The 10,782-nt window shown below is 42.5% G+C and overlaps 1 pseudogene; it reads right to left on the reverse strand.

The window, feature by feature from the left end:
* Positions 1 to 10,404: 10,404 nt before the first annotated feature.
* Positions 10,405 to 10,487, reverse strand: LOC113197358 (U2 spliceosomal RNA; annotated as a pseudogene).
* Between the last annotated feature and the right edge of the window lie 295 nt (positions 10,488 to 10,782).

Raw genomic sequence — 10,782 nt, forward strand, 5'->3', positions numbered from 1 at the left:
TGGAAGGACCAACATGGTTTCACACACAGCTGGGAGTTGGCACTGGTCATTGTCTGGGGTCTCTTAGATTTCCTCATTCTTCAGTTTTGTCCCAGGGCAGCTGAGTCCTTAGGATGTATATGAGCCAGTTATTAAACCACTGGTAGCTTGACATCAGTCATGATGGGAGTATTTATACGACAAAAACTTGCCAATGCTGTAACTCAGATCTTCTTTCTCTGGATGGCTGGCTTACCTGAACGCCACCGCCCACACCTGTGTGTGCCCTGCAGAGCCTTACATTGTGCGCACCCAGTTTGTGTTTGTGAAATGGAATATTTAGTTAAGAGGCAGAGAGTTGCCAACAATACTGCAGTCCTGTCAAAATGTCAAATGAGGATGGAGATGCGCCTCCGTGGTAGAGTGCTTGCTTAACGTGTGCAAGGCCCCGGGATTTGACCCCCAGAACTGAAAAAAAGAGAAAAAAAAACCTAAAGTCAAACAAATTGTAAAATGAGGAGACTAGATCCAGGACAGGTGAGTTTTTATATGGATACACTGTGATTACTGTACACACACACACACACACTCACACACCCCACATACTATAAACAGCACAACAGCTCTGCTACTTTAAATACATAATTAAATACCTATGCCCTGAAATAGAAATGGGATCATCAAGTTTCCCATAGGATGGTAAGTTGTCCATAAAGCTACACTGATGTTGTGACTGTGGGGGACAAGAAGGTGAAGAAGGGGTGAGACAGTTCAAGAAACGCACCTTTTCATGCACCCTTATCTCAGCCCTCACTGTGTTGTCTCTGTTCTGTATATTTTGATTTCTGCCTTTTTGGGAGCTGTCTCTGCACGTCTCTATCTCCTCTGGCATGGATTAGAGTGTCTAAGTTGTCTATTTTTCTCCTCATTTGTTTGGGTTTTTCTCAGACCTCTGTCTCAGGGAAAGCAGAGTGTGGGTAGCAAGCCTGGTTGGTCGCTTTCTCCATGTGGTTTGCTCTGCTTCTTAGCTAAGCATTTCCCCAGAAACCTGGACGGCAACTACAGGTCTCATCACTGGCCTGCTGTGTTCCAGGGCTGTTCACATCCTGAGAATGAGTAGTTAGGGGACTTCTTTGCATTACATATCACCCTGGGTATCTTCTCTGCTTCTCCTACTGACTTTTTTTTTTAATCCTCCTTTTATGACTGAGAAAAAGTGAAGGATAAAGCCAAAGTACATAAATATATCCTATCCCTTTTTAGTTGCATTGCAAAACTCAATCCCCTCTACTGGCTTCCCTTCCTCGGCCCATCCTTAAATGTTAGCGTTCCCCAAGGCTTTGCCTTCTGACATTTGGCTTCTGCCTCCTCTCACTCCCTAGGTGGTCCTACTAACTTAATCTACTCTCAACTGCTGAAACTGATGACCGGATCCAGACATCTCTGATCCACCCTCCACCTCTCCCTGGACATTCTACTGGATTGCCCCAAAGGCTCCCGGGGCTTATCCCACCTTGGTCTGAACTCATCTATTTCCTTAAACCAATGGATGAGACTCATTCTAAACATCTTCACTTTCAGACAAATCCTGTGCATCTACCTGCATAGTTATCTGTTGCTGTAGAATGAACCACCCCAAAGCTTTGTGGCTTAAAACAATGATTTGTTTATTTCTCATAATGCTATAGGTGGGTTGTGTGTTCCTCAGCTCATTAATGTACCTGCAAACTGCTCATGTCAGCCGGGCTGGGAGGCCCAAGGTGGCCTCATTCACATGTCTGGGAGTTGATGTTGGCTATTGGTTATTGGCTAGAGTGCCTCGGTTCTTCTCTGCACAACCACTGGTCCTTCAGTAGGCCAGGATGGCTTCCTTCCATTGGCGACTCAGACAGGGCAGCTATCCAAACCAGAGAGCCTGAACTTGCCAGGCCTGTTATGCCTAAACTTCAGAACTCTTACATCATGTCTACTGCATTTAATTTGCCAAACCAAGTCACAAGGTCAGACCAGGCTTAAGGGGTGGGAAAGTGTTCTCCATTTCTCCTGGGAGAAGCAGCAAGGTCACATTGCAGAGGAGCATACTGGTACCAGAAAGAGAGGAATTTATTGACATTAAACAAACTACTGTGTTACCATATTAAGGCCCGTGGAATTTGTTCTATTCAAGGTCTGTCACAACCTGACCTGTTTTAGGAAGATAACTCTAGTAGTTTGTGTATGAGTTGGAAAAAACAGAGATTGGAGATAGAAGTCCCCAAAGGGAGCTTGTTTCAATAGGCCAGGCAAGGAAGCAGAAGGCATTGTTATAGGACAGGGATGGGGAATTCAAATGGCAGGATGAAGTAGAATTCATAGAATTGAGTGTTTAGTGTAAGCTCAGCACTAGCCTAGGTGATGTGTTAACCATAGGATGTGGTTAACCAATTAGCATAACATCATGCAGCCAAAAAAAAAAAAAGTACTCAAGCTATTTGGTAATGAGAACTTGAATTCTTAAAAAAAGGAAAACAAATTAAAAAATTTAGATTGTAACTGGCTTGTGCTTCTTTCCTTTGCCTGATAACAGAATCTTTCACAGAATCTTTTTTCATGGTGGACTCATTTTAATGTTTCTTATGGGACTAGCAAGGTCCTTATACCACTCCCCCCAAATACTATAAACTTTCTACCCTGGGGCACATGGCACAGTGCTGGCCACAGTTGTTCATCCCTATGGACAGAGCATTGGTCCAAGGAGGCACATAAGACCCAAATCAGAGCCATGAACTTCCCTGCAGGCATTACCTCAGAAGTCTCTCTCTTTCTGCTACACTTGCAAAGCCATGGGGATGTGAGGTTGGAGCTGTCAGTGTCCAGCGGCCGGCCCAACGTGTAGCAAAGGTGGCAAGCAGTCAAGAGTGTGAGGGATGGAGAGAGCAAACACTGTGATTGCTCTTGGATTGGGTCATACCTAAAACAGATGCAACCCAGATTTCCCTCTTACATAAACCAAGGACTTCCCTTTTTTACTACTTTAAGTTGTATTTCTTACACATGCAAACTAGAAACGTTCTGAATGATAGAAACACAACCACAAGACTGAATAATCAGGGTCCTAAAGGTTCTGTTCCCTCTGAACCATCCTGCACACCACTCTATTATTTTTCCAAAATATTTCTTTTGCCATGCAAAAATCTTCTAAGGACCTCTGTTACTTACATACTATTTTAATTCAGCTCGAATGCAATCCAGATTTAACTTGCCTTTTTTTTTAAAAAAAAAAAAAAGCCATATTCTCCTAGTTTTCCCTCTTGTCAGACTGATTTGTTGACTCAACCTCAAAGACTACTTTCTCATTCCCTTCTTTCTTTTCTTGCTCATTTCACCTATTTGCCCACCTTGAAAATCCCTCCCATCCCCCTCTGCCATTGACTCCTCTCATACTTAAGGCCCCAGTTCAACTGTACTTTTTAAAGTGCTTTCTCTGAACATGACAACCTAAGAGTTCTTTCCCTCTTTTGGACACCTATTGTACTTACCATCTGTCCTGCTCTTGGCATACATACTACTATACTGTCTTCTATTGTTATCTAACCTTTTGATTTGTGTTCACTTTGTTTCCCTTATGAAAAAAAAAGCTCTTTTTTTTTTTTTTTCAGTGATGGCCTTGTACATGCTAGTCAAATGCTCTATCACTGAGCTACATGCCCATCCCTTTTTATTTTGAGACAGGGTCTCTCTAAATTGTTGAGGCTGACCTCAAACTTGTGATCCTCCTCCCTCAGTCCCCTGAGTAGCTGGGATTACAGGTGTGCTCTCCCTTATTTGGTTTCCTTATTAAAAGTTAAATCTATGAAATGTTTACTGATGCAGGTTCAGCGTTCAGTTCTTGGTCTGTTTTTTGTTGCTATAATAATATTGCAGACTGAGTAGCTTTAAATTAAAAAATTTATTTCTCACAGTTCTGGAGGCTGGCAAGTCCAAATACATGGTGCTGACATCCCTCAAGGGCCTTCTGCTGTGTCACAACAGGCAGGAGGGCAAGCAAGCATGCACTACATGTAGAGGGAGAGCCAGGGGCTGAACCTGCACCAACCTGCTCTCAGTGACAACAGCGATCCCCACTGACTGCGCAGAGCCCTCCTGACCTGATCACCTCTCCCTGGGCCCCCTCCCAACACCATGCATTGGGGATTAAGTTTCCCACACAGGACTTTTGGGGGACACATTCAAACCACAGCGCTCAGTAAGTTGACAGAAAACACTCTATGCAAGGTCAGAGGGAAATAAATGGGATGGAGACTCTGGTCAAAGAAAACAAAAGGAATTAGCGTTGAGGTGGAGTAAACCTAAAAAGTAAACACAAGAAAGTGAGTATGTATGAGGAAGATCGTGGAAGCTCTCCAATCCTCACTTCCTTTTCCATGGTAAAAAAAATCACTGCTGGGAAGCGGCTGTCCTGATGAGGAGCACATTCCCCAGCCCAGGCATCCCTGTCAACGGGTCATTCCCCTGGTTCTGGGCAGTGGAGGGTGAAAGGAAATGACAGTGTCCCATCTGGGCGGAGGTGGTGAGGACACAGATGTGCCTTCTCTGCTCTCATTTTCCTTTCCTGCCTGCTGGCTGCACACGAAGAACGGGGGTGGGGGTGGGCCTGGGGCTGGGGGATAATGGATCATAGGATGAAAGAGTTTGGGTCCCTGAATTACCACACGGTGAAAAACTGCCCCCTGATAAGGAACCTTGGCATTGGGCTGTACCCTGAGACAATTATCAATTCTGTTGTGTTCAGCCAGTGAAATGTGGAGAATTACTTGTTACATCAGTGTTTTAGCTGGGGTTCTCCAGAGAATCAGAACCTCTAGGATATATACACACACACCATATACTAGATTGTGCGTATGTATTCATACACACACACACACACACACACACACGAGAGAGAGAGAGAGAGAGAGAGAGAGAGAGATTGATTTATTGTAAGGAATTGGCTCATGTAATCATGGACACTAGCAAGTCCAAACTCTGCAGTGTTGTCCAGCAGGCTGAAGATCCAGGAAGAACTGAAGGCCACCTGCTGCTGGTGGATTCTTTCCCTCTTGCTTGGAAGAGGTGGGGCTTTTGTTCTTTTCAGATTTTCAGTGATTAGGTGAGGCCCACTCACATCATGGAAGGGAAACTATTCAAAATCAACTGATTCAAATGTTAATCTCGTCACAGAAGCATCCAAAATAATACTTGACCACATATGTGGGCATTGTGGCCCAGCCAAGTGGAAATATAAAATTAACCATCTCGAGCCACTAGTACTTCCCTAATTTACACCAAGATGGGTTGAGACGAATCTAACCCATGCAGAAATGGCACATTTCCCATACCCCTGTCTTGACTAGGAGGTCGTTCCTACCCTGGTCAAGAAAAACAGTGTTATTTTTAAAAGTATGCTTAAAAACATCAAACTTTCTACAAAGATTTAATGAAAGGTTCCTTGCAAAAGCCCTAGAGAATAGACTATAGTCATTTCACGGTAATCTGCTCTCTGCATAGAGAAGATATGGTCACCCGAGGTCTAATAACTAACAAGTGCTTAGGAGGAGAGTCAGCACTGGAAAGACAATCACCAGGAAACTGTCCCACATTCCCACCTTCAGCAGAGCTCAAGCATGGTTTCTTGGAGGACAACCCTGCCACTTGTCATGGTCACTGTGGTGGCCTCAATCTCAGATCTAAGAGGGTAGCCCAGTAGAACTGAAACTGATCAGGGAACAACCGGGAAAATCATCTTCCTTATCTTCAGCCTCAAAGAGAGCACTAGAAAGCAAAACATCTCCCTTGCCCCTCACCATAATCTTCTAAGAAGTAGAAGGGAATTACTATTATTTCTTTTTTTTCTTTTTTTTTTTAAGAGAGAGAGAGAGAGAGAGAGAGAGAGAGAGAATTTTTTTTTTAATATTTATTTTTTAGTTCTCGGCGGACATAACATCTTTGTTGGTATGTGGTGCTGAGGATCGAACCCGGGCCACACGCATGCCAGGCGAGCGCGCTACTGCTGAGCCACATCCCCAGCCCGGGAATTACTATTATTTCAATGTCTATTATTTCTTAGCTCTGACAACAACATTGAAAAGTTCACTCTACCCAGCATTCTGGTCAGTGCCCTGCAATGCTGTAGACAACTTCCTACTTTCTCCATGAAGCCCACCCTCACCTTTCCAGGGTTCTTTATTTCACAGGCATTCACTTATTTGTTCAATAAATAAGCATCTACTACCGAAATAACAGGATTTCTAAGGAACTCAGAAGTGCAAGCTGTGGTTAACTGCATCTCAATGACTCTTAATATATAATCTCCATGTACACTGACAGCATGTGTGCATGCTTAAAGGATAACACAATCCCACTCTAACTCTCTGTGTTCCTCATGAATTTTTCTTATCTAGAGTATCTGAACTCTCTGTGACTAGCAGGAGTGGCTAGTTTTATGGCTCTCCACTTTAAAAGGACAGTCTGACTTTGCTCTTAAAAAAAACAACTTCACATTTAAATTATAATGGAATTACATAGGGGGACCTGGGACATGGAAAAATGGAACAAAGAGATCTCATTTGTGAGGCCAAGATGAGAGTATCCTGCAGCAGCCCAGTGGCCTGTGTCTGCTTCCCAAGGGCCTCTCTCTGATTCTAGAAGCAGGTAATGAATGGCAGGCATGACATGGGTAGGAAGCACGTTGACTTGTTGACTTGCAAAGAGTCTCAGCAGAGAACCAGAGTTACTGCACTCCAGGACCACAGGGAAGCCCACCTCACAGGCATGGCTTAGTTGGTGCACACACACACCCAGAATTCCTGGAGACTGGAGTCTAGAACATGTTACATAGCCATCTGCTGCCACCACCCTACCCCCAACTTGTTCTCAAAGCTTAGTGGAGGTTGGAACCAAGACTCTGGAGCAAATCCTCCTCATTTGGCAGTGTTGGGCCTTCAGCCAGCTGGCCTGTCAGTCCCTGGGCTCACTCATGCCTCAAAGAGGAGGGTTGGTGTGGGGAGGAGACTTCCTACCCCCACCATAAGATGCAGCTCTTAGTTTATTTATCAAAGTGCAAAGTTTATGCTGAAGTTTAGGTGTTTTTGTTGGGTTGAACTGTCCTTAAATCCTCTGGCTATGTTGTAATTCCAGCCTCCAAGCTTACCAGTCCTTGCTCCCAAGTTTGACTGTTTTTTTTTTTTTTTCTTTTCTTTCTGGCTGAACCTCAAAAGGTTTGCTTAGAGAGGCTGGAGGAGGGTGGGATTTCCCCTCATGTCACATAAACAAGGAAGTGAGGGAGGTCTCTGTGCTCTCAGAACTCTAAGCACGAAGTGATGTGAGTCCAAGCATTCAAATCACTTGGTTGGCATTAAGCATGAAAAACTTTCTTTTTTCATACCAATTAGGCCTGAGTCTCCATAATGCATTTTGGGGGCTTGTGGTTATTACTGTATTTATGCTTCGATTTATGCACTGGGTGTTCTGAAAAGCTTTAATAAACAATAATAATAACAGCAGCTAACATTTATATTTATGCTGGTGGCCCTGTATCAGGGGTTTTAATGAGTATTAAAACACTTTCAGGGCTGGCTTGTGGCTCAGTGGTACAATGCTTGCCTAGCATGTGTGAGGCGCTGGGTTCCATCCTGAGCACCACATAAAAATAAAATAAAGTATTGTGGAGCTGGGGATGTGGCTCAAGCAGTAGCGCGCTCGCCTGGCATGTGTGCGGCCCGGGTTCGATCCTCAGTACCACATACCAACAAAGATGTTGTGTCCACCGAGAACTAGAAAATAAATATTGAAAACTCTCTCTCTCTCTCTCTCTCTCTCTCTCTCTCTCTCTCTCTCTCTCTCTCTCTCTCTCCTCCCCTCTCTCTTTAAAAAAAAAAAAAAGTATTGTGTTCACCTAAAACTATATATATCTGTCCACAAACACACAATAGGTCACAGTGGAGGCAGGATTCACATCCTGGGTTTTTGGTTTATCAAAGCTCTTTTAATCTACTCCACTATCACATGAGCAAAATGAAGTGAATCAAATCTTAACAAAACCTATGGAGGATATTTTCTGTGTAAAGGGATCTGGTGAATACTTTCATTAAATAAATAATGTTTACATTCTGTGTAAATTCACATTTTAGTATTTGCTTTTTGGCATGCTTAAAGTGAGCTACAATATCCCTATTTGGGAAAGTAATATTATTAAAAAACATTAAAGAGGACTTTGTTCATTCCTTTGATATATATTCATTGAGTGAACCTCTGTGGGATACAAAGATGAGAAAAACAGAGGACCCCTGCCCTCAGGTAGCATATAGTTTTTCTCCAACCCTTATTACTCATGCTTAAAAAGAGAATGTCTATTTTATTTTATTTATGGCAGGAAGTTAAGAGTTAACACTGCTTATCACAGTAACGCAGCCACTGTAAAATGAAAAAAAAAAATGGCAAGAATGCATAATATAAATATAGTTTCCAGTATTGCCTATCCCAAAGAAACAACCACAATTACAGATGAATTTTTTAACACTGAAAACTCTTTCTGCAAAGGAGACACCAAGAGTAGCTGCTTATAATTCCTCTGTCTGGGCTTACTCAATCCTTCAAGACGTGAAAAATTTTTTTACTGGGTGGCTCCTAACCTCAGGGCAAGCAGCAACACAACTGAAAGTAAATAGAAAGAAAACTTTGGCCCTAGGGCCTGAGAAAGGCTCCCCTCTCCTTGTTAATTTATTTCCATGAAAAGACACTAAAGGCTTTCAAAGTTCGGATTGTTGTAGAAAATCCAGGGTAGATGGTCACCAGATGTACAGACAGAGTAAAGCACACAACAGGGAACACTCAATAGATGTCTGCTGAATGAAGGAATGAAAACTTTGTACTTAACATCTAGATAGTTAAAACAAAAAACACATACTGGACTTCACAGGTTTTCAATTTCAATTTACCTTTTTTTTTTTTTTTTTGGTAAGTGGCAAAGGGAGAAATAGAGAAGTGTTTTCTGACTGAAGTTTATTTTGCTTTCAGTTTCTGCTTTTCAGTTCCTGTTACTGCTCTTGGAGATGCAGTGAAGTGCAGCAGACCCATGGGATTTGAGGTGGCATGGAAAAATGGTCCCTTGCCTGTCCAGGCAGCACGAGGCATTAATAAGGCGATGTGCACACAGTATGCACTCAGGAACGGAGGAAAGGCACACACAGAGAACCCTGGATCTGTGGCACTAAGGACTTTTTGAAAATGCTCTACTGCAAAAGAAGGATGATAAGGATTTTATAAGGGCTATGAAGAAATGTATTTAAGTTCATAAAACTTTTTATTGAGTGTTTACTCTGTGTTCCTATGTGCCTTATGTCTTACTAACTGGCCGCATCTTCAAAACAACCCTATAAAGAAGTCACAGCTATAACCCCCACCTTACAAATGAAACAACCGAGGCACAGAGAAGCTCAGTAGTTTCCCAAGGAGAGAGCAAGACAGGATTTGAGCCCTGGCATTTCGGTCCCAGCATCCAGGTGTTAAACCACTCTGCACTAAAGGATAGACTTAGTAAGAACAACATTTTAAAAAAAAAGTTTTTCTGCTTTGTTCTTACTGAATCTATCATTTGTTCATTCTTTTCAAAATCATGTATTGAGTACCTACTATTTGGATAACAATGTACTAATACCTGTCAGGAACACAAAGGCAAATAAAGCATAAGCCAACCCAGTAGAATTTCTAATGAGTTTTGGAATCATACCTTCTGTTGGTAGGTTTGAGTCTTATTCCCACCACCTATGAGCTGTGTGATTTTGTGCAAATTTCCTAACCTCTTTGAATTTAGTTTCCTTACATAGAAAAAAAAAAAGAGAGAAAAATAAGGGTGACAGCAGCTATCTTAGGGGTTGTCCTGAAGAGAAAATGTACTGATGCATGTCACTAGAGTGCCCAAGGCAGTGCAGGCACACAGTAACCATTAGGTTCTAAGAGGGAGATAAGACACGTAGACAAAATAAATGAAAACATCCCTGTTTGACAGCCTAGTGCAAACTACAGAAATGCAACAGGAAGTAAGGTTGGGTAACTTATGCCCAGGATTGCTCTGCTGCAGGCATTCAGTCACCGTGGGTAAGTGGGAGGCAGATGCAGTAAGCCTGGGAGTCCCTCTCTCAGGGGAGTCTGCTCCCTCCTGTACAGTAAGTTGCAGATTGGCCCCAAAGACACCAAGGGGTCTTCCAGTTGGAAGTCCTATTTTAATCAACTTCCTGACTTCCATTCTTCCTTGGAGAGGAACAAAAGAAACAACTGAATTTCTCCACAAATAAAGTGAAGCAATTTTTCTTCTGTTTCGAATTCTATTGATAGGCTAAACATGTAAAATAGTCAACTGCCAGTGGTCAGACATGTAGATGAAAAACATGGACATCAAATAAAAACCTCAGGGTGTGGGATTCCTTTTTAAACTGATACTACTTTTTAAACAGATACTACACTTGATCTTAGCCAAAAAGCCGAGAAGCGATGGGATTCCTTTAAAAAAAAAATTAAAATTATATAAATAGCCAGGTGGAGTGGCACATGCCTAGAATCCCAGAGACTTGGGAGACTGAGGCAGTACTCTTGCAAGTTTAAGTCCAGCCTGAGCAACTTAGGGATACCTTGTTTCAAAATAAAAAGGGTTTGAGATGTAGCTCAGTGGTAGAACTCTCCTGAGTTCAATCCCCAGTAACAACAATAACACACACACAAAAAAAAAAAAAAAAGGAAGAAAGAAGTATTCAAGTAACAGATGATTACCTGACCAGAGAGAAAAATCAA

The sequence above is a fragment of the Urocitellus parryii genome, chromosome 11 (assembly GCF_045843805.1).
Source record: "Urocitellus parryii isolate mUroPar1 chromosome 11, mUroPar1.hap1, whole genome shotgun sequence".
NCBI classification, from domain to species: Eukaryota; Metazoa; Chordata; class Mammalia; order Rodentia; family Sciuridae; genus Urocitellus; species Urocitellus parryii.